General features: G+C 45.1%; 1 pseudogene; it reads left to right on the top strand.

Moving 5' to 3' along the window:
* The first annotated feature begins 384 nt into the window (after window positions 1–384).
* Window positions 385–21,818, top strand: LOC123044166 (mediator of RNA polymerase II transcription subunit 15a-like; annotated as a pseudogene).
* The last annotated feature ends 1,533 nt before the right edge of the window (window positions 21,819–23,351 follow it).

Raw genomic sequence — 23,351 nt, 5'->3', positions numbered from 1 at the left:
GCCTTCATCTGCATGGAAGGAGGCATCTACATTTAGCTTTACGTGTCTTGCCTCCGGCCTCTTCCACTTGTGTACTCTTTGATCATTCTTTCGTGAGAAAGTTTTCTTAGTTAGAGGAGACGTTTTCGCTGATTGCTATGTCATCTCGGTCTCTCGGAGATGCTCACGGGTATAGGGTACGCTGAGGTTCATTTGGGAACAGTGTATGCTTGTGTAAAAAAATCAGAAAAGAGATACGAGACGGCGGCGGTAGTTAACCACCTCACTGGGGCCTGCCACCTTGGAGACCACCTCCATCCAATGGCGAAGGCGGAAGCGGATGCGGGCGGCTCTCCCTCCCCTCGTGACCTAACCAGTATACACGAGGAATCGCCGATACGAACCATGGACGCCGACGGGCGGCCGACCCAAGGGTCGGACCCCGCCGCCGCCGTTGACTCGCCCCCCACCGGAGCAGGCGATTGGCGCGCCCAGCTCCAGCCCGAGGCGCGCAGCAGGATCGTCGAGAGGATGTATGTATGCAGGGACCCATCCTACTTTCGTTTGATATTGTTTGATTTGCTTTCCCCTTCCTCTAATTGCTTTTTCGGTTTCCCACGTAGAAAAAAGAGAGGAATTTTTCGTCGATTTTTTCCATCGATCCGTCTGATGTTTTTTTTTCGAAAAGGGGGTTTACCCCAGCCTCTGCATCAGAAAGATGCATACGCCTCATATTATAAAAAACAAAGTACAGTAACAAAGTCGCCAAGTATCGAGGTTCGAAGATAAACAAAAAGCTCGAAAGAGCTAAAACCCAAAGCCACAACCGGCTGGCAAACACAATAGGAGCACTACATGCCTATCCTATTACATGACCGCCATCCAAACCGGTTGAAAATATCCCGCGCTACCATCTCCCATCGGGTAGACGCAGTAACCAAACGCTCCCTGGCCTCCGTCGGAGTGAGTAGCGACCACATACGGATGAATGCCGTGGCCCTGAAGATAACCTGCAAAAAGTGAATGTTTGTTGATCTGTTAAATACTAAATCATTTCTGCAGTTCCATACTGCCCAAAGTAAAGCACAAACGCCAACACGAATGTGTCTTGCAGTATCGGAATCAACCCTATCAAGCCATGTTCCAAATAACATGTTGATAGAGGTGAGCTGATTAATATTAAACGCAATATGAATCGACCGCCACAGAATCTTAGCCAACGGACAATCGAGAAAAAGGTGTTTGATGTTTTCGTTATGATCGTAAAAGCTACACCTAGATGAGCCCGTCCAGTTGTGTTTTGCCAGGTTATCCTTAGTCAAAATGACTTGTTTATGCACAAACCACATAAACACTTTGATACGTAAGGGAACCTTTACTCTCCAAACGTGAATCGAGGAAGGGACAACGCTAGAGTTAATGACATCCAGATACATAGACTTAACCGAGAACACACCGTTCTTAGTAAGTTTCCAATACAGCTGATCTGGTTAGTGTATACTTGCTTTGATCCATAGAGGCACCGACAGATTCGTCCGTCGTCAATCTAGCTGCTCCCAGTTTCTGCTGCCTCCTTTTGATTCCTTCCTAGTCAAAACCCCCCTGATTTGCATCCAGCTTAATGAGTACGTACTTCGTTAGCTCTGAACAATTTGACACAAGTTTGTTCACCAAGAGCCGCAGGTTTGTCATGTCTCGTCGTTTGATCACCCAGGGTAAACCATACCAGTGCTGTTCCGGGATGCAGTTTTGTTCTGAAACTAGAGCTCCTCGTATGTTTCCTTCCCAAGGATGATATCATGCACATGATCACAAGTCATGAGTCATGACTCCTCCATGGTCCTTTTTTCGACAGAGGGCGCTTTTATCTCCTTGGTCCTTCTTAGCAAAACGAAAATTCCACATTCCTTGTAGGAATGGATGGAGTATATGACTGAGAATTGGAGATCTATCCTTGGCTTGGCTGCTCTGCCTGCTCGTTCCACTTTACATCTCAGATTTGCTCACAGCGGTTTAAAAGCAATGCATCCCCCAACGTATTCATATTTTGCATTATATATGCGTGTAGGATGGAGACTCTGAAGACGCGTCTGCCAGTATCTGAGCCAGAGGGACTCAACGATCTTCAAAAAATAGCCGTGCGATTTGAACAGAAGATCTATACTGAAGCAACCAATGAGGTAATTTAACCTACCTTCGGAGCAGATCACATATTTTTTACTATTTTGCGCCCTAGCTGCAAAAGTTTTCTTTACCTTTACAAAAGGAGGTTTCTTCACCTACAACATATCCTATTTTTTCTCATGCTTGGGAACTAACGCAATTTTCTGTGCCGCCGGGACTTGAACAGGGGCCATGGGTGTGCTAACGTCCAGTTATTTTAGCATTTTCGCACTTAGTATACACACAAAATCTAAGTTCATAATTTACTGTACTAACTAAATACCTGTGCATTGCTATGAGATGAAACAATATTTGAAGAGCGGTGTCGTGTGACCGATTGTCCTCGGCCGCGGTGGCGTCGTTGACTGTGTTGTGACGATGTTGGTGACTAATTATTCCGGGTGCATGCGAAGCGGTAGATTATGGGCTGTTTTGGAGAAAATATATACTATTAGGGGACATATGGTTGGAGAATATCTCTAATACTAATTATCTACACACCTAATTAACCGCCGACTATAATTAGCTAATTGCATTAATGGCTTGGTTTTCAAATAGATTTGACACAAAAAAATCCCTATTTATATGGACCTAATTAATTGCATTAATGGCTTCATTTTCAAATCGATTCGGCCCTCGGTTTTCAAATTGTTTTTGCATTAATGACTGTATGTGAAACGACGACGTAGCAACCCCCCTTTAATAGTATAGATTTCTAATGTTATGTTACATAAACGATAGACCAAAACACTGATCATGATCCTGGTTATCATCCATCACATGTTGAATCTTGTAGTGTTGTACCTTGACTGTCTTCAGTTGGTTGCTCTTCTAATTCATGTTTCTATGCCATTTGTCCATCCATCAGAATCTGTTATAGATGAAATAAAACTATCTCTGTTTAAACTATAGTACAACCCCAAGTCCATGGGATGGATACACAACGGTATACAATCATTTATCCCAGACTAAAAATCAAACAATACCTTAATACCTCCTTCACTTGGTTGAATGGTCTTCGGTATGGTAAAAAAAACTCCAATGCATTTGTTTGGTTGCGGTGTGCCATCTCATTATTTTCATTTTGAATTTCTTCCATCAGACTTATTTGTGGCAAACCTAGGAGCAGTCTGCTCTTCATCATTTTGCCTAACTCAGTTCTGGTGAATATTTGTTTATTTGATAAAGTTGGGGCAAACTGTCACTATTTTGATTTGGATTTTCTGTTCATATCGCTTATTTGAGGTATAGTGTGTTTTGCTGCTTAGACGACATTTTCTGAATTCAAATGTTAAAAGCTGAAATACCTTCTCGACCGTGCTAAACTGCTAATCGTAGAAGAACTGTTGGTTGCAAGCCACTATTAGTAATTTGGCATAGAACTTTACATCATTTTTTTGTATTACTCAGTCTGATTATTTCTGGAAGATTTCTCTGAAAATGCTCTCTATGGAGTCGAAGACACAACAGGCTCCTGGAAATGCTCATGTGATTCCAAATCAAAACAACTCCGGCAAGGTACCATATACAGTAAACTGATTGTTGCACAATTTAATCCAATTTATCATCCTCTCTTGGATGTCAATTTACACTCATGGAATGATTATATCATATGGTAGATTAAGGGCCAGTTCTTTTGGTGGCTTATACTCCCCAGCTTCTCCCATTAGCCAGCTTATGGGAGAAGCTTGGGATGAGGTGGCTTATTTTGTAAGCCGCAAAAGAACAGGGCCTAAATGTAACTTAGTTTTATGTTGGGGTTAGTTTGCAATGCTGCGACCGTTAAGTTACAGTAACATCGGACCATCTTTAACTCTTTGTAGAATTATGTTCTTTCTCTCCTTGCTACTACTCAAATGTGTTGGGGAACGTTGCAGAAAACAAAATTTTTCCTACGGTTTCACCAAGATCCATCTATGAGTTCATCTAGCAACGAGTAATCGGATGCATCTACATACCTTTGTAGATCGCGAGCGGAAGCGTTCAAATAACGGGGATGAGGTAGTCGTACACGACGTGATCCAAATCACCGGAGATCCTAGCGCTGAACGGACGGCACCTCCGCGTTCAACACACGTACGGTCAGCGCAACGTCTCCTCCTTCTTGATCCAGCAAGGGGGAAGGAGAGGTTGAGGAAGATGGCTCCAGCAGCAGCACGACGGCGTGGTGGTGATGGAGCTGCAGTACTCCGGCAGGGCTTCGCCAAGCACTATGGAGGAGGAGGATGTGTGGGAGAGGGAGAGGGAGGCACCAAAGATCAAGGTAAGAAGTCCTCCATCTCCCCACTATATATAGGAGGGCCAAGGGGGGGGCGCCGGCCCTAGGAGATCTGATCTCCTAGGGGGTGCGGCCAAGTGGAGGAATCCCTCCTCCCCAAGGCACCTAGGGGTGCCTTCCCCCTTTGGGACTCTTCCCTCCTTGAAACCCTAGGCGCATGGGCCTCTTGGGGCTGGTGCCCTTGGCCCATGTAGGCCAAGGCGCACCCCCTACAGCCCATGTGGCCCCCCGGGACAGGTGGCCCCACCCGGTGGACCCCCGGGACCCTTCCGGTGGTCCCGATACAATACCGGTGACCCCGAAACTTGTCCCGATGGCCGAAATAGCACTTCCTATATATAATTCTTTACCTCCGGACCATTCCGGAACTCCTCGTGACGTCCGGATCTCATCCGGGACTCCGAACAACATTCGGGTTACTGCATATACATATCCCTATAACCCTAGCGTCACCGAACCTTAAGTGTGTAGACCCTACGGGTTCGGGAGACATGTAGACATGACCGAAATCGCTCACCGGTCAATAACCAACAGCGGGATCTGGATACCCATGTTGGCTCCCACATGCTCCTCGATGATCTCATCGGATGAACCACGATGTCGAGGATTCAAGCAACCCCGTATACAATTCCCTTTGTCAATCGGTATGTTACTTGCCCGAGATCCGATCGTCGGTATCCCAATACCTCGTTCAATCTCGTTACCGGCAAGTCACTTTACTCGTACCGTAATGCATGATCCCGTGACCAGACACTTGGTCACTTTGAGCTCATTATGATGATGCATTACCGAGTGGGCCCAGTGATACCTTTCCGTCATACGGAGTGACAAATCCCAGTCTTGATCCGTGTCAACCCAACAGACACTTTCAGAGATACCCGTAGTATACCTTTATAGTCACCCAGTTACGTTGTGACGTTTGGTATACCCAAAGCACTCCTACGGTATCCGGGAGTTACACGATCTCATGGTCTAAGGAAAAGACACTTGACATTGGAAAACTCTAGCAAACGAACTATATGATCTTGTGCTATGTTTAGGATTGGGTCTTGTCCATCACATCATTCTCCTAATGATGTGATCTCGTTATCAATGACATCCAATGTCCATAGTCAGGAAACCATGACTATCTGTTGATCAACGAGCTAGTCAACTAGAGGCTTACTAGGGACATGTTGGTGTCTATTATTCACACATGTATTACGATTTCCGGATAACACAATTATAGCATGAATAAAGACAATTATCATGAACAAGGAAATATAATAATAATGCTTTTATTATTGCCTCTAGGGCATATTTCCATCAGTCTCCCACTTGCACTAGAGTCAATAATCTAGTTACATTGTGATGAATCGGACACCCATGGAATTCTGGTGTTGATCATGCTTTGCTCTAGGGAGAGGTTTAGTCAACGGATCTGCTACATTCAGGTCCGTGTGTACTTTACAAATATCTATGTCTCCATCTTGAACATTTTCACGAATGGAGTTGAAGCGACGCTTGATGTGCCTTGTCTTCTTGTGAAACCTGGGCTCCTTGGCAAGAGCAATAGCTCCAGTGTTGTCAAAGAAGAGCTTGATCGGCTCCGACGCATTGGGTATGACTCCTAGGTCGGTGATGAACTCCTTCACCCAAATTGCTTCATGTGCTGCCTCCGAGGCTGCCATGTACTCCGCTTCACATGTAGATCCCGCCACGACGCTCTGCTTGCAACTGCACCAGCTTACTGCCCCACCATTCAAAATATACACGTATCCGGTTTGTGACTTAGAGTCATCCAGATCTGTGTCGAAGCTAGCGTCGACGTATCCTTTTACGACGAGCTCTTCGTCACCTCCATATAAGAGAAACATTTCCTTAGTCCTTTTCAGGTACTTCAGGATATTCTTGACCGCTGTCCAGTGTTCCTTGCCGGGATTACTTTGGTACCTTCCTACCAAACTTACGGCAAGGTTTACATCAGGTCTGATACACAGCATGGCATACATAATAGAACCTATGGCTGAGGCATAGGGGATGCCACTCATCTCTTCTACATCTTCTGTCGTGGTCGGACATTGAGCTGAGCTCAATTTCAGACCTTGTAACACAGGCAAAAACCCCTTCTTAGACTGATCCATATTGAACTTCTTCAATATCTTATCAAGGTATGTGCTTTGTGAAAAACCTATGAGGCGTCTTGATCTATCTCTGTAGATCTTGATGCCTAATATATAAGCAGCTTCTCCAAGGTCCTTCATTGAAAAATTCTTATTCAAGTAGGCCTTTATGATGTCTAAGAGTTCTATATCATTTCCCATCAAAAGTATGTCATCTATATATAATATGAGAAATGCTACAGAGCTCCCACTCACTTTCTTGTAAACGCAGGCTTCTCCATAAGTCTGCGTAAACCCAAACGCTTTGATCATCTCATCAAAGCGAATGTTCCAACTCCGAGATGCTTGCACCAGCCCATAAATCGAGCGTTGGATCTTGCACACCTTGTCAGCATTTTTAGGATCGACAAAACCTTCCGGCTACATCATATACAATTCTTCCTTAAGGAAACCATTAAGGAATGCCGTTTTGACGTCCATTTGCCATATTTCATAATCATAGAATGCGGCAATTGCTAACATGATTCGGACGGACTTTAGCTTCGCTACCGGTGAGAAAGTCTCATCGTAGTCAACCCCTTGAACTTGTCGATAACCCTTAGAGACAAGCCGAGCTTTATAGATGGTCACATTACCATCCGCGTCTGTCTTCTTCTTAAAGATCCATTTATTTTCTATGGCTCACCGCTCAACGGGCAAGTCAGTTAAAGTCCATACTTCGTTTTCATACATGGATCCTATCTCGGATTTCATGGCTTCCAGCCATTTGTCGGAATCCGGGCCCGCCATCGCTTCTTCATAGTTCGAAGGTTCACCGTTGTCTAACAACATGATTTCCAAGACAGGGTTGCCGTACCACTCTGGTGCGGAACGTGTCCTTGTGGACCTTCGAATTTCAGTAGGAGCTTGATCAGAAGTATCTTGATCATCATCATTAACTTCCTCTCTAGTCGGTGCAGGCACCTCAGGAACATTTTCTTGAGTTGCGCCATTTTCCGGTTCAAGAGGTAATACTTCATCAAGTTCTACTTTCCTCCCACTTACTTCTTTCAAGAGAAACTCTTTCTCTAGAAAGGACCCATTCTTGGCAATAAAGATCTTGCCTTCGGATCTGAGGTAGAAGGTATACCCAATAGTTTCTTTAGGGTATCCTATGAAGACGCATTTTTCCGACTTGGGTTCGAGCTTTTCAGGTTGAAGTTTCCTGACATAAGCATCGCATCCCCAAACTTTTAGAAATGATAGCTTAGGTTTCTTCCCAAACCATAATTCAAACAGTGTCGTCTCAACGGATTTCAACGGAGCCCTATTTAAAGTGAATGCGGCAGTCTCTAAAGCATACCCCCAAAAAGATAGCGGTAAATCGGTAAGAGACATCATAGATTGCACCATATCTAATAGAGTGCGATTACGACGTTCGGACACACCATTACGCTGAGGTGTTCCAGGCAGCGTGAGTTGTGAAGCTATTCCATATTTTCTTAAGTGTGTGCCAAACTCGTGACTCAAGTATTCTCCTCCACGATCTGATCGCAGGAACTTGATTTTCCTGTCACGTTGATTCTCAACCTCACTCTGAAATTCTTTGAACTTTTCAAAGGTCTCAGACTTGTGTTTCATTAAGTAGACATACCCATATCTACTCAAGTCATCAGTGAGGGTGAGAACATAACGATAGCCACCACGAGCCTCAACACTCATTGCACCGCACACATCAGTATGTATGATTTCCAATAAGTTGGTTGCTCGCTCCATTGTCCCTGAGAACGGAGTCTTGGTCATTTTACCCATGAGGCATGGTTCGCACGTGTCAAATGATTCGTAACCAAGAGACTCTAAAAGTCCATCTGCATGGAGCTTCTTCATGCGTTTGACACCTATGTGACCAAGGCGGCAGTGCCACAAGTATGTGGGACTATCATTATCAACCTTACATCTTTTGGTACTCACACTATGAATATATGTAGCATTACGCTCGAGATTCATTAAGAATAAACCATTCACCATCGGAGCATGATCATAAAACATATCTCTCATATAAATAGAACAACCATTATTCTCAGATTTAAATGAGTAGCCATCTCGAATTAAACGAGATCCCGATACAATGTTTATGCTCAAAGCTGGCACTAAATAACAATTATTAAGGTTTAAAACTAATCCCGAAGGTAAATGTAGAGCTAGCGTGCCGACGGCGATCACATCGACCTTGGAACCATTCCCGACGCGCATGGTCACCTCGTCCTTCGCCAGTCTCCGCTTATTCCAAAGCTCCTTCTTTGAGTTACAAATGTGAGCAACTGCACCGGTATCAAATACCCAGGAGCTACTACGAGTACTGGTAAGGTACATATCAATTACATGTATATCACATATACCTTTTGTTTTGCCGGCCTTCTTGTCCGCTAAGTATTTGGGGCAGTTCCGCTTCTAGTGACCACTTTCCTTGCAATAAAAGCACTTAGTCTCGGGCTTGGGTCCATTCTTTGGCTTCTTCCCGGCAGCTTGCTTGCCGGGCGCGGCAACTCCCTTGCCGTCCTTCTTGAAGTTCTTTTTACCCTTGCCCTTCTTGAACTTAGTGGTTTTATTGACCATCAACACTTGATGTTCCTTCTTGACTTCTACCTCTGTTGATTTTAGCATAGCAAATACTTCAGGAATGGTCTTTTCCATCCCCTGCATATTGAAGTTCATCACAAAGCTCTTGTAGCTCGGTGGAAGCGACTGAAGGATTCTGTCAATGACCGCGTCATCCGGGAGATTAACTCCCAGCTGAGTCAAGCGGTTATGTAACCCAGACATAGTGAGTATGTGCTCACTGACAGAACTATTTTCCTCCATCTTACAGCTGAAGAATTTGTCGGAGACTTCATATCTCTCAACCAGGGCATGAGCTTGAAAAACCATTTTCAGCTCTTCAAACATCTCATATGCTCCGTGTCTCTCAAAACGCTTTTGGAGCCCCGGCTCTAAGCTGTAAAGCATGCCGCACTGAACGAGGGAGTAGTCATCAGTACGTGCCTACCAAGCGTTCATAACGTCTTGTTCTGCAGGGAGAATAGGTGCGTCACCTAGCGGTGCTTGTAGGACATAATCTTTCTTGGCAGCTATGAGGATGATCCTCAGGTTCTGGACCCAGTCCGTGTAGTTGCTGCCATCGTCTTTCAGCTTGGTTTTCTCTAGGAACGCGTTGAAGTTGAGGACTACGTTGGCCATTTGATCTACAAGACATATTGTAAAATATTTAGACTAAGTTCATGATAATTAAGTTCATCTAATCAAATTATTCAATGAACTCCCACTTAGATAGACATCCCTCCTGTCATCTAAGTATAACATGATCCAAGTTAACTAGGCCGTGTCCGATCATCACGTGAGACGGACTAGTCAACGTCGGTGAACATCTTCATGTTGATCGTATCTTCTATACGACTCATGCTCGACCTTTCGGTCTTCTGTGTTCCGAGGCCATGTCTGTACACATGCTAGGCTCGTCAAGTCAACCTAAGTGTTTGCATGTGTAAATCTGTCTTACACCCGTTGTATGTGAACGTTCGAATCTATCACACCCGATCATCACGTGGTGCTTCGAAACAATGAACTGTCGCAACGGTGCACAATTAGGGGGAACACTTTCTTGAAATTATTATGAGGGATCATCTTATTTACTACCGTCGTTCTAAGTAAACAAGATGAAAAACATGATAAACATCACATGCAATCAAATAATAATAGTGACATGATATGGCCAATATCACAAAGCTCCTTTGATCTCCATCTTGGGGCTCCATGATCATCTTGTCACTGGCATGACACCATGATCTCCATCATCATGATCTCCATCATTGTGTCTCCATGAAGTTGCTCGGCAACTATTACTTCTACTACTATGGCTAACGCATTTAGCAATAAAGTAAAGTAATTTACATGGTGTTTCTCAATGACACGCAGGTCATACAAAAAATAAAGACAACTCCTATGGCTCCTGCCGGTTGTCATACTCATCGACATGCAAGTCGTGATTCCTATTACAATAGCATGAACATCTCATACATTACATATAGATCATTCATCATTCATCACAACTTTGGCCATATCATATCACAAAGCACTTGCTGCAAAAACAAGTTAGACGTCCTCTAATTGTTGTTGCAAGTTTTACGTGGCTGAAATAGGGTTCTAGCAAGAATGTTTTCTTACCTACGTGAAAGCCACAACGTGATTTGTCAACTTCTATTTACCCTTCATAAGGACCCTTTTCATCGAATCCGCTCCAACTAAAGTGGGAGAGATAGACACCCGCCAGCCACCTTTATGCAACTTGTGCATGTTAGTCGGTGGAACCGGTCTCACGTAAGCGTACGTGTAAGGTTGGTCCGGGCCGCATCATCCCACAATACCGTTGAAGCAAGATAAGACTAGTAGCGGCAAGAAAGTTGACAACATCAACGCCCACAACAAATTGTGTTCTACTCGTGCAAGAGAACTACGCATAGACCTAGCTCATGATGCCACTTTTGGGGAACGTTGCAGAAAACAAAAATTTTCCTACGGTTTCACCAAGATCCATCTATGAGTTCATCTAGCAACGAGTAATCGGATGCATCTACATACCTTTGTAGATCGCGAGCGGAAGCGTTCAAATAACGGGGATGAGGTAGTCGTACACGACGTGATCCAAATCACCGGAGATCCTAGCACCGAACGGACGGCACCTCCGCGTTCAACACACGTACGGTCAGCGCAACGTCTCCTCCTTCTTGATCCAGCAAGGGGGAAGGAGAGGTCGAGGAAGATGGCTCCAGCAGCAACACGACGGCGTGGTGGTGATGGAGCTGCAGTACTCCGGCAGGGCTTCGCCAAGCACTATGGAGGAGGAGGATGTGTGGGAGAGGGAGAGGGAGGCACCAAAGATCAAGGTAAGAAGTCCTCCATCTCCCCACTATATATAGGAGGGCCAAGGGGGGGGCACCGGCCCTAGGAGATCTAATCTCCTAGGGGGTGCGGCCAAGGGGAGGAATCCCTCCTCCCCAAGGCACCTAGGGGTGCCTTCCCCCTTTGGGACTCTTCCCTCCTTGAAACCCTAGGCGCATGGGCCTCTTGGGGCTGGTGCCCTTGGACCATGTAGGCCAAGGCGCACCCCCTACAGCCCATGTGGCCCCCCGGGACAGGTGGCCCCACCCGGTGGACCCCCGGGACCCTTCCGGTGGTCCCGATACAATACCGGTGACCCCGAAACTTGTCCCGATGGCCGAAATAGCACTTCCTATATATAATTCTTTACCTCCGGACCATTTCGGAACTCCTCTTGACGTCCGGGATCTCATCCGGGACTCCGAACAACATTCGGGTTACTGCATATACATATCCCTATAACCCTAGCGTCACCGAACCTTAAGTGTGTAGACCCTACGGGTTCGGGAGACATGTAGACATGACCGAGATCGCTCTCCGGTCAATAACCAACAACAGGATCTGGATACCCATGTTGGCTCCCACATGCTCCTCGATGATCTCATCGGATGAACCACGATGTCGAGGATTCAAGCAACCCCGTATACAATTCCCTTTGTCAATCGGTATGTTACTTGCCCGAGATCCGATCATCGGTATCCCAATACCTCGTTCAATCTCGTTACTGGCAAGTCACTTTACTCGTACCGTAATGCATGATCCCGTGACCAGACACTTGGTCACTTTGAGCTCATTATGATGATGCATTACCGAGTGGGCCCAGTGATACCTTTCCGTCATACGGAGTGACAAATCCCAGTCTTGATCCGTGTCAACCCAACAGACACTTTCAGAGATACCCGTAGTATACCTTTATAGTCACCCAGTTACGTTGTGGCGTTTGGTATACCCAAAGCACTCCTACGGTATCCGGGAGTTACACGATCTCATGGTCTAAGGAAAAGACACTTGACATTGGAAAACTCTAGCAAACGAACTATATGATCTTGTGCTATGTTTAGGATTGGGTCTTGCCATCACATCATTCTCCTAATGATGTGATCTCGTTATCAATGACATCCAATGTCCATAGTCAGGAAACCATGACTATCTGTTGATCAACGAGCTAGTCAACTAGAGGCTTACTAGGGACATGTTGGTGTCTATTATTCACACATGTATTACGATTTCCGGATAACACAATTATAGCATGAATAAAGACAATTATCATGAACAAGGAAATATAATAATAATGCTTTTATTATTGCCTCTAGGGCATATTTCCATCAAAATGTGACTTGCCTCTCAGCTTTCCACAAGATGTATTTTGTTCACAAGATACTTTCTTGAAAAACATATGCTACCTGTTCTAAAACAACTCCTGGACTTCCTCCACAAGGCAGTAATCAAGCACAGACATCAGCAATTTCCTTCCCGAATATTCAATTGATCGATTAATTTCTTATAACGCACTCTATTTTTCTTTGCCAAATAAGCCAGCAAATATCGACGTTTTCTCAAAAGTCTCGCAGACCTCTTTCCGATGAAAAATCTTTTTGTGTAATTCCAAATGTGAAGCAAGTCTCCGTATCTTATTGGTGAAACTGAATACTTGAAATTCAAAAGAACTCCTATTTTCTTCTTTAACCATAAATCCCCCCAAAAATTACCTCCTTTCTTTTGCTCATGTATTATTCTGATTAGGAAAAATAAAAAATTATGTCAATTATTTTGAAGTAATTCTAATCTCATACACACACAAATTTGCAATGTCTCAGCAACAGGCCTGGCAGCCAAATACGTATACGTCTGTACAAGCTTCTTTACTCACTAACATCGGGCAGAACTTGCCCGGTGTCAACCAAACATCAACGATGCAGAATGTGTCTTTCATGCCACAGAACATAATGAATAATGGCTTGGCGCAAGGCACTTCACAAAATGTTTATGCTGCACAAAGGCAAATGGCAGGAAGGCAACAACAAAAAGAATCTCATCAATTAATTTATCAGCAGCAGCAAATGTTGATGAAGCAGAAATTGCAGCATAATTCACTACTGCAACCGCATATCCAGCAGCAGCAATCTTTGTTGCAGCCAACACAAATGCAATCTTCACAGCAATCCATGATGCAAATGTCATCTGGCCTTCACCCTGGGCAGTCCACCGCTCCACAGACACAGCTAACGGCCATGCAGTCGGCTACTCAGAGTTTTAATCAACATAATCAATTGAATTCCGTACAACATTCTGTGCAATCATTACTCGAGCAACCTCAAAAATCTGTTTGGAGGCAGTAGAAACAAGCACAGGGCTCCATTCATCAATAGCCGAATATTCTACAACAGAAACAACAACAGTTGATGGGACAGCAGCCAAATTTACAACAAAATCAGCTAATTGGTCAACAGAATGGTGCTGTGGAGATGCAGCAGCAACAGAGGCTACCAGTTCAGTCAAATAATCTTTTGAATGTCCAACAAACACAACATATGTTGAACCAGCAATATGTGTCTTTGCATGAGCCACAGCAATCCGGCTCTCAGGCAAACATGTGGATTCTGCAGCAGCAGCAGCAGCTTCTTGGAACTGTGCTTAATGTGTTAAGCATGCAGCAGGTGCATATGCTACAAACAAAAGCTCAGCAACCACAACCACAACAGCAGGCTCAGCAGCCTCCAATGGGTTTGATGCAACCTCAGTCTCAACACAACCAACTCCAACAGTCACAACATCTTATGTCACAGTTCCAGTCTCAGCCTAACCAACTACAACAACAATTAAGGATGCAGCCACAATCCTCCATGCCGCAAAGAAATCAAACTTCAGGAGGCATGCTCTTGCAACAAAATAACATGGATGAGCAAGAAGTTTCCTCTAGTAGTAAGTTCTCACACATATTTTCTTTGTGGATTCATCGTATGCTCTTATTGTTCTCGTATATTTTTTCTCCATGTTCTTATATCTTATTGATCTGGCCTCTCATTATTTTCACTATCTTCCTGTTGTGGCCTTACATTCCTTGTGCAGTTTAAACTAGCTTATTGATCTGGCCTCTCATTATTTTCGCCTACTTACATAGAAAAGTTTGGGGGAAAATGTGTGTTGCCCATCAGGAGCCCAACACCCTTTATTCTCGTGCTAACAGTTATGTTGGACTATAATACAAGGTCCTTACTAGACTACAACCTGGATTCCTGGATCCTAACTCTTATTGAACTCTTAGGGCACTCCCGCTGCAGTGTATCTTGTGTTGTATCATATTCATTAAATATGTGTTTAGATACAACTCTTCCTATGGCTTATATCTTAAGTATTGTATCTAATGGAGCTGCCATTTAGTATGTTCTATGAGAGAAAAATAATTATTATTTCCTCACTGACTAGACTTCCCCAATGGTATTTGGACCTTGCCTAAGTGGCATGTTTCAGATACAACCGGCATCACTGCACTGGGTTTGCCCTAAGTACGACTCATACTGAAATTAATGTTTGTGCTACATGAACTAGCTTTAAATCTTTTTGAAACTTCTTCAAAGATGACAACCGGATTCATAATTCATATGCAACTATACGTTTTCTGACAAGTGAAATGCGTCACAGGTCCTAGAACTATCGAGGGGTGTAAAGTTAGTCCTAAAACTTCAAAACTGCATTTCACTCTTCTTTTGCCTGAACTACGGTGGTTAGTGATGGAATTATATATTGCGATGTTCAGTGACCCAGTACCATGTTAATCATCATGTTGACTAAATGAACCTTACTGATCTCCGTGATTTCTCTTCAGCACATTGGATTTCTTATTTTCTGGAAAAGCGCTACTGTGTAGTAATCATGATGACTAAGCTCACCATATTGATCTCCTGTGATTGTTTGATTAGTTCACAACTTTTCCAATTGCCCCTGCATTCCATCCTACAATGTACATGTAGCTGTTTATTTGTTGGTTTGTTCATTGTATCGTGATACTCTTCGAGTACCTTGCTTTTTATGCAGCATCCACGGACTCTACTTCTCAAACAGGCCATGCAGGTGCAGATGATTATTGGCAAGAGGAGATATATCTAATGGTAAGACATGACACTGATATCATCCTTTTTGGCACTCCTTTCCTTGGAACTTCCTAAAATTCGTAGGCAGTAGCCCCTATAACAAAGAGGTTAAGATTGCCCGATTGTTCGAAGATGAAACAACACGCCATATGTTGGATGTTGGGGCCTTTTATCACTTCATGTTGCCCATCTCTTTTTCTTTTTGGTGTGTATACCAACAAATTCCTCTTCGGGAGTTTCATACAGCAAGCGTGTAGATGCACTACAGTCTGGTAGTCGTCTTGTAAGATATATATTATTTGTATACAGAATTCAGTATGAATGCAGTGTATGGAACATACAACCATATAGAGTATCCAGATATAGTAAAGCCTCAAGGCAGTTAGTAATTTTTATTTTATTTAATGGGCATCATATTTTCTTATTTTGTTTTAGATTTGTATGCTTCTAAAAGCTACTTGAAATATCTTGCCAGTGCCATATTCGCTGACTTAATGACAAACCATGGTCTACTAGCTGTTCTGTTTTCATCTCTATATATATAGCTTCTGCACCAAATTTATGCGTGTATGTGGTCTTTGTTGTTGACAGATTAAGATGTTGAAGGTGTTAGGAAATATGCAACTTGTATTCCCATGAGGCCATAGGCCGATATATATACATGTACAGGTGTGGAACATATGCAGGAAACCCCTTATACAACGGGATAAATACAAAGGGGTACATGACTTATATTATAACTCTAACACCCCCCTTAAACTCATGGTGGATGAACAACACTGAGTTTGGAGAGATAAAAGCCATGTTGTGCTCTAGTCTGGGCCTTCGTTAGGAAATCTGCCAACTGTAATTCGGAAGGCACATACTGAAGAGCAATAACCTGATCCTGCACACCAGCACGCACATAGAAAGCATCAACACCAATATGCTTGGTGAGCTCATGCTTCACAGGATCGCGCGCAATGCTGATAGCACCTGTACTATCAGATAAGAGCAGAGTCGGTGTAGTGACAGAAACACCAAAATCCTGAAGTAACCACCGTAACCAAGTCACCTCTGCCGTCAAAAGAGCCATTGCTTGCAACTCAGCCTCGGCACTCGAATGGGAAACTGCAAGCTGTTTCTTCGTCTTCCAGGCAATGAGAGAACCACCAAGAAAAACACAGTAAGCAGAAAGTGAACGGCGATCTGAAGGATCACTAGCCCACGTAGCATCCGAATAGGCCTGAAGCTGTAAAGAACTGGAGCGAGGAAAGAATAGACGGTGAGAGATCGTGCCTCGAAGATATCGGAGAACACGAAGGAGATGACTATAGTGAACCGAGGTGGGAGCAGAGACAAACTGACTCAGAATATGAACCGGATAAGAGATGTCCAGACGAGTGACAACTAGATAGACAAGACTGCCAACAAGATGACGATAACGCGTCGGGCCAGGGAGAGGAGCACCATCAGTAGCACGGAGGTGAACATTGAGCTCCATAGGAGTCTCAACAACGCGCTCGTCAGTAAGAGCAGCACGAGCAAGAAGATCCTGGATATACTTTTCCTGGGATATAAAAAAGCCATCAGAGGTAGAAGAGACTTCAATCCCAAGAAAGTAGCGAAGAGGTCCAAGATCAGACATAAGAAACTGCGCACTAAGACGGGCCTTTACAAAGGCAATATACTCGGGGTCATCCCCCGTGATGATCATGTCATCAACATAGAGAAGAAGAAGAGTCCGACCACGAGGAGAAAGGTGAATAAACAATGCTGGATCATGAGCACTTGCTGAAAAACCACCAGCAGTGATCACAGAGGCAAAGCGCTCAAACCATGCGCAGGGGGCTTGCTTAAGGCCATAGAGAGAGCGACAAAGACGACATACCATGCCATCAGGAACAGAATACCCAGCTGGTGGCTGCATGTACACCTCCTCACGCAGCTCACCATTAAGAAAGGCATTCTTAACATCAAGCTGAGATATAGACCAGTGGCGTGCAGAGGCAACGGCAAGAAGTGTACGAACAGTGGTCATATGGGCCACAGGAGCAAAAGTCTCGTCATAATCACGATCGTGCTCCTGTTGAAAACCATGAGCCACAAGACGAGCTTTGTGACGCTCAAGAGAACCATCGGAGCGAGTCTTAACCTTGTAGACCCACTTACAAGTGATCGGACGGACTCCGGGAGGAAGAGAAACAAGATCCCAGGTACCAATGCGTTCAAGAGCAGCAATCTCCTTTGCCATCGCAAACTGCCATTCAGGATGAACAACAGCCTGACGGTAAGAAGTCGGCTCAAGAACAGCAGCACCAGCGGTGGGAAATCCAAAGCGATCAACAGGCGGACGAGGACGAGAACGCAAGCCATAAGTAGGCTGAGAGGAAGATGACGACTCATCCACAGAGGCATCGACTGGTCGTGGACGATGAGTGTAATGCTGAGGAAAAGATGGAATAATAGAAGGAGGAATCGTCAAGGTAGAATCGGGGGGTGGCGACGAAGAAGTCACCGAAGATGAAGGTGTAGAATCCGGTGACATGCTGGGAGAGGAGACCGGGGAGGAAGTCACCGGAGATGAAGGTGGAGAACCCGGTGACATGCTAGGCGAGGAGACCGGGGAGGATGGTGGCTGCAAATCAACTAGAGGTGGAGAAGGAGAGGAAGTGGAACGGAGAGGTACATGCTTGACGGGGGTGATAGGTGAGTCAGGAAAAGTGAGGAAAGAGATATCATGCACTGAAAAAGTCGAGGAAGATGGGCGTGGGTAGAAGGGACGAGACTCATCAAAAGTCACGTCTCGAGAGATACGCATCCGACAACCGATAGGATCCCAACAATGATAGCCCTTATGCTCATCACTGTAGCCTAAGAAGACACACTCAACAGACTGAGCGGTCAGTTTGGTGCGTTCGCGAGGGGCAAGAAGAACATAGCAAACACAACCAAACGAGCAAAGCATCGAATAATTGGGAGAACGATCAAAAAGTCGCTCGAAAGGAACACCACCCTGTAGAGTAGCGGAAGGCTGTATATTGATAAGATAGGTGGATGTGGAGACGGCCTCAACCCAAAAATGAGGCGGGAGAGAGGCAGCAATCATCAATGCACGAGCCGTCTCAAGAAGATGTCGATGCTTTCGCTCAGCCACACCATTCTGAGTATGAGCACCAGGACAAGAGAATTGAGAGGGAGTCCCTTGCTCAGCAAGAACACCACACAACATCTTAGAGATATACTCGCCAGCGGAGTCAGCACGAAAAACACGAATGGGTGAAGAGAACTGAGTATGAACCATGGCAGCAAAATGCTTATAAATAGACAACACCTCAGAACGAGAAGTCATGAAATAAAGCCATGTGTAACGAGAGAAATCATCTATGAAAATAATATAGTATTTATGACCACCTTTTAAAGCGAAAGGGGCCGGACCCCATACATCAGAATGGACTAAATCGAAAGGACGCTTGGACACTGACTCACTATGTGAATATGGTAACTGAATCTGCTTGCCAAGACGACAACCCTGACACTCTAAAGAGACATCTCCTGAGACAGACCCCAGAAGACCTCGACGAACTAAAGAAGACAACCGAGAACCACACAGATGACCAAGTCGATGATGCCACTGCTGGAAGGAACCAATAACGGAGGCGACAGAAGCGGAAGAACTGGCGATGGTGGTGGCAGCGGAAGGAACATGAAGCCAGTCCAACTCCCAAAGACCCTGAGAATCACGGCGGCGAGGGCCAGCCCCAACCAGAGTGTGCGTGCGACGGTCCTGGACAGAACAAGAGTCAACGTCAAGGATGACGCGACAACCAGAATCAGTAAGTTGACTAGCAGAAAACAGATTCATGGTAAGTCGAGGAACATGAGCAACCTCAGGAACATAATAAGAAGGAGTGGTAAGATTGCCTCTACTAGCAACAGAAAGTGGAGTACCATCAGCAGTGAAGACATGAACAGGAGAATCCAGTGATCAAAGAGAGGACAAAGTGGAAGAATGAGAAGACATATGAAAAGAAGCTCCAGAGTCCAGAACCCATGGGGATGTACCTGACTGTGTAGAGGGTGATTGCTTAGTGCGGGAAGCATCAGTCACAGAACCAGCAGTACCCGTCGAGGAAGAACCTGAAGCCGCGAGCAGACGCTTAAGTCTCAGAATATCCTGGTCAGTCAAAGCAATGGCTGAAGTTGTCGAGGTAGATGACGAAGTCCTTGAAGATGATGATCGTGCCTTGCGCAGGTGTTTCTTCTTCGTGTAGCACTGAGACTCAAGATGACCATCATTGTTGCAATAGTCGCAATGTGGATGGGGGCGACCTGAGCCTCCAGAAGGAGTGGGCAAGAGCGGCGGAGCACTCGAGCGAGAAGGGGTCGGTGCAGCAGGTGGCGTAGGAGCACGAGTAGCGAGCACAGAGGGAACCTCCAGCAAACCAGCACCACGTAAGCGAGTCTCCTCAGCACGAATCTCAAAAAGCGCCTCCATGAGAGAAATACGGCCACGAGCAAACAACTGAGCACGTCGGGGCTCAAACTCCTTACGGAGCCGAGACAGGAACTCATAGACGCGATGAAACTCCAAATTGGCCTGGACAGCCTGGCAACAGGGGCAGGTACGACAACCAGCACTGCGGAGAGAATCAAGCTGGCACCAGATAGCAGAACTCTGTGCATAGAAGTCATCAACAGTAGAGTCACCCTGCTGAAGAGCATGCTCCTGACGGACCACAGAAAGGTATAAGGCATCACCAGAGGGCTGATAGCGCTGACGAAGACGGGTCCACATCTCAAAGACAGTAGGAAGACCCAGAAACTCAGAAGCAAACTAAGGCAGAACACTAGCAGTGAGAACAGCTGCAGCACGAGCATCATCATCAAGCCACTGGGTGTAAACAGACAGAGCACCATGATACGTCTGAAGAGCCTCCTCATAAGCCAAAACCCTCTCATCATAAGCACGATCAGCAGCCTCATCAGCAAGCTTAGCCGCATCCTTGGCGGCCTGATTAGCATCCGGAGGAAGAACCGGTGGAGTCGGCGGAATAGGAGCCACCGGAGGAACCAGACGTGGCGGACAGCAGACCTCGCCAGAAAGAACACCCTAGAGACGGATGCCACGCATGTGAATGCGCATGAAGCCAGTGAACTGCCGAAAGATATATATGTTTTGAAGAGAGAGATCCGCAGGCAAAAATCTTGAAGGAAGGACTGGCTGAAGGAAGGAGTGTAGTTAGTACCATCGAAGATCACCGGACAGCGAGGGACAGCAACATAACCTGAGGACTGAGACATCGTGCCTATTTTTTTTTGAGGCAGACTATAGGAGTCTCGATCTGCAGCAGCTTGCGTGCGACAGGAAGACTGGAGCGGCGGCTGCTTGATCTGGACTGACGGAAGGTGGCAACTTCGATCTGAATCACAGGAGCGGATGAAACGGAACGGCGGCTGGCGGCAGAATCTGACGAGGGCGCGAGGGCGCGAGGACAGCGAAGATTGGTGACGGGTGGCACTCCTGGCGGCGGAGATCAGCAGCAGTCGGTCGGCTTGATCGGGGCCAGAGGAGCGCGTGGGATTGACCTGCGCGCTGGCTGGGATGGATCACGAGCGGGCTGGACGAGGGGACATGCGCCGGCTGGGATTGACCTGCGGGGGGATTAGCAGGCGCAGAGAGGCAGCGGTGATAGAGAAAAAGGAGTGGCGGCCACAGATAGGGTAGTCGCGGCGGCCACAGCGAGGTGGATCAACAGCACGAGTTGCAGCGTGCAAAAAATTGACCTAGCTCTAATATCATGTTAGGAAATATGCAACTTGTATTCCCATGAGGCCATAGGCCGATATATATACATGTACAGGTGTGGAACATATGCAGGAAACCCTTTATACAACGGGATAAATATAAAGGAGTACATGCCTTATATTATAACTCTAACAGAAGGACCAATACTTTGCAGAACTCAGTGAGTTGTTCAATAAAATATGTGTGAAGCTACAGCATATTGACAGCATTATACCACTTCGAATACCATCTGAGCAGTATGATAGACTGAAGAGCTTTAAAATAATATTGGGCCGTGTATTACAAATGCTGCAAATTAGCAAGAGTAGTATCCAGCCTGACATGAGGGACAAAGTTCCTCAATACGAGAAACATATTATCATTGCCTTGAATTTACAAATGAAGCCAGTGCAGCCCCAAATACATCAATAGTTCCAGCAGAGCCACCTGCAGGACAAGCTCCTAATTCTAGCGTTTCGTGGTAGCAACAGCCTTCCCAAAATTTGCGGCAGCGTTCATACTAATATCAAGTGCAACAGTAAGTATCTTGCGAACTTTATGTTTACTGTCTTCTGTTATTTTTTGTGCTTAATCAGTGTTGTTCTGAATGTATTGCAGAACTTCACTATTTTCAAATTGAGCCAAACTGTTCTGAAGCTTACTGACATAAAAAATGAGGGCCAATAATGGGAATTCGATTTTAGTAGTTAGATATATATCATGCTCTTTTGGAGGAGACCCAGGGGATAAATCAACAACTCATACACAAAGCTCCATGTATGTGAGGACGATTTTGCTGCTACTTCTGAAGGAGCTGTCATCAAATGCACATTTACTGCTGTGGCTGTTAGTTGGAGCTTCGAGTCCATGATCACATCTTGCACAGATGGCAAGTTTTTGAAAGCGCTTGTGCACATGTTGTGGACCGATCTCTTGGAGAGAAGTTTGATGAAATAGGCATGTCAGGGTACTGGCAAACTGAGTGCTTGATCGGTTTGGTCACTAGTCCGACCTTTAAAACTTTTTTGTTTTGCTAGTGGTGGATGGCGGATGAGGGGGAGACTTGCTGTGGGACGATTTGCACGGTACCCTGTCCGATGCCGAGATGAATATCAGTGATTCTCGCTAGATCCATCAGCTGCGGTAATCATGTCGTTATCTACCTATATCCTACAGTTATCTCACAGCTGTAGTTACCCAGTCATAGTGACATGGTTGGTTGGATGAATAAGTTCTAGTTTTGGAATTGATAACTACTCCCTCTGTTTCAAAATAAGTGTCATGATTTTAGTTCAAATTAGGAAGTACTTGTGAGTACCTCCTGGTGAATACATCCTACAGCAGAAATCTAGTTTCAAAGTTGATAGATATTCTTGAATTGTCCAATAACTCGCACATTACTAGCATGATAATCATTCATATAATTACCCAGCATCCAAATCGCACTTGCCAACATGGAATCAACATGAGGGAAATTTATGAAACATACTACTTGAACAGAGCAACCTGATCACTAGAACGAAACTAAAATTTAGGAGCACTTGGCTGAATTTCATCCAGGTCAGCAAATGCTGCGGGCACTAGTCAATCAATATGTTATACATCCATCATTTCAACAGACACTAGACACACTAGACGTACTGTGGTCTCTCCAATTCTTCTCTAAATTGTGGCGGTGAACACACCAATTATGACTGACATGTCCACAACACCTGCTACCATCTAACTCCGAATGACGCCCAACACCTGTGATATGCATGCGAGGCTCATTGTCATTATGTTTTCAAACTCTCAGGCTGCAGAAACCGACAGATCGAAATCACAAATACTCTGTCTTCATTCAGCTAAATGCTTCATACACTTTTCTGAATCCCTGTAGCTGAAGGATTTAGAAACTGCAAGTAGTCTCTAGTATAAATCAAGTTCAATGCATTTAGCACATGACTTCTACTACCTCCATTCCTAAATATAAAACGTTGCGGCAAATAGTAGTTGATACATTTAACTTCTTTTTATTTACTGTGCATAGAAGCTTTTTATTTCTGCTTGCAACTGAC

The sequence above is a fragment of the Triticum aestivum genome, chromosome 1A (assembly GCF_018294505.1).
Source record: "Triticum aestivum cultivar Chinese Spring chromosome 1A, IWGSC CS RefSeq v2.1, whole genome shotgun sequence".
Lineage (NCBI taxonomy): Eukaryota > Viridiplantae > Streptophyta > Magnoliopsida > Poales > Poaceae > Triticum > Triticum aestivum.
The sequence above is the reverse complement of the archived record's forward strand: the minus strand, read 5'-3'. Positions and strand labels throughout refer to the sequence as shown.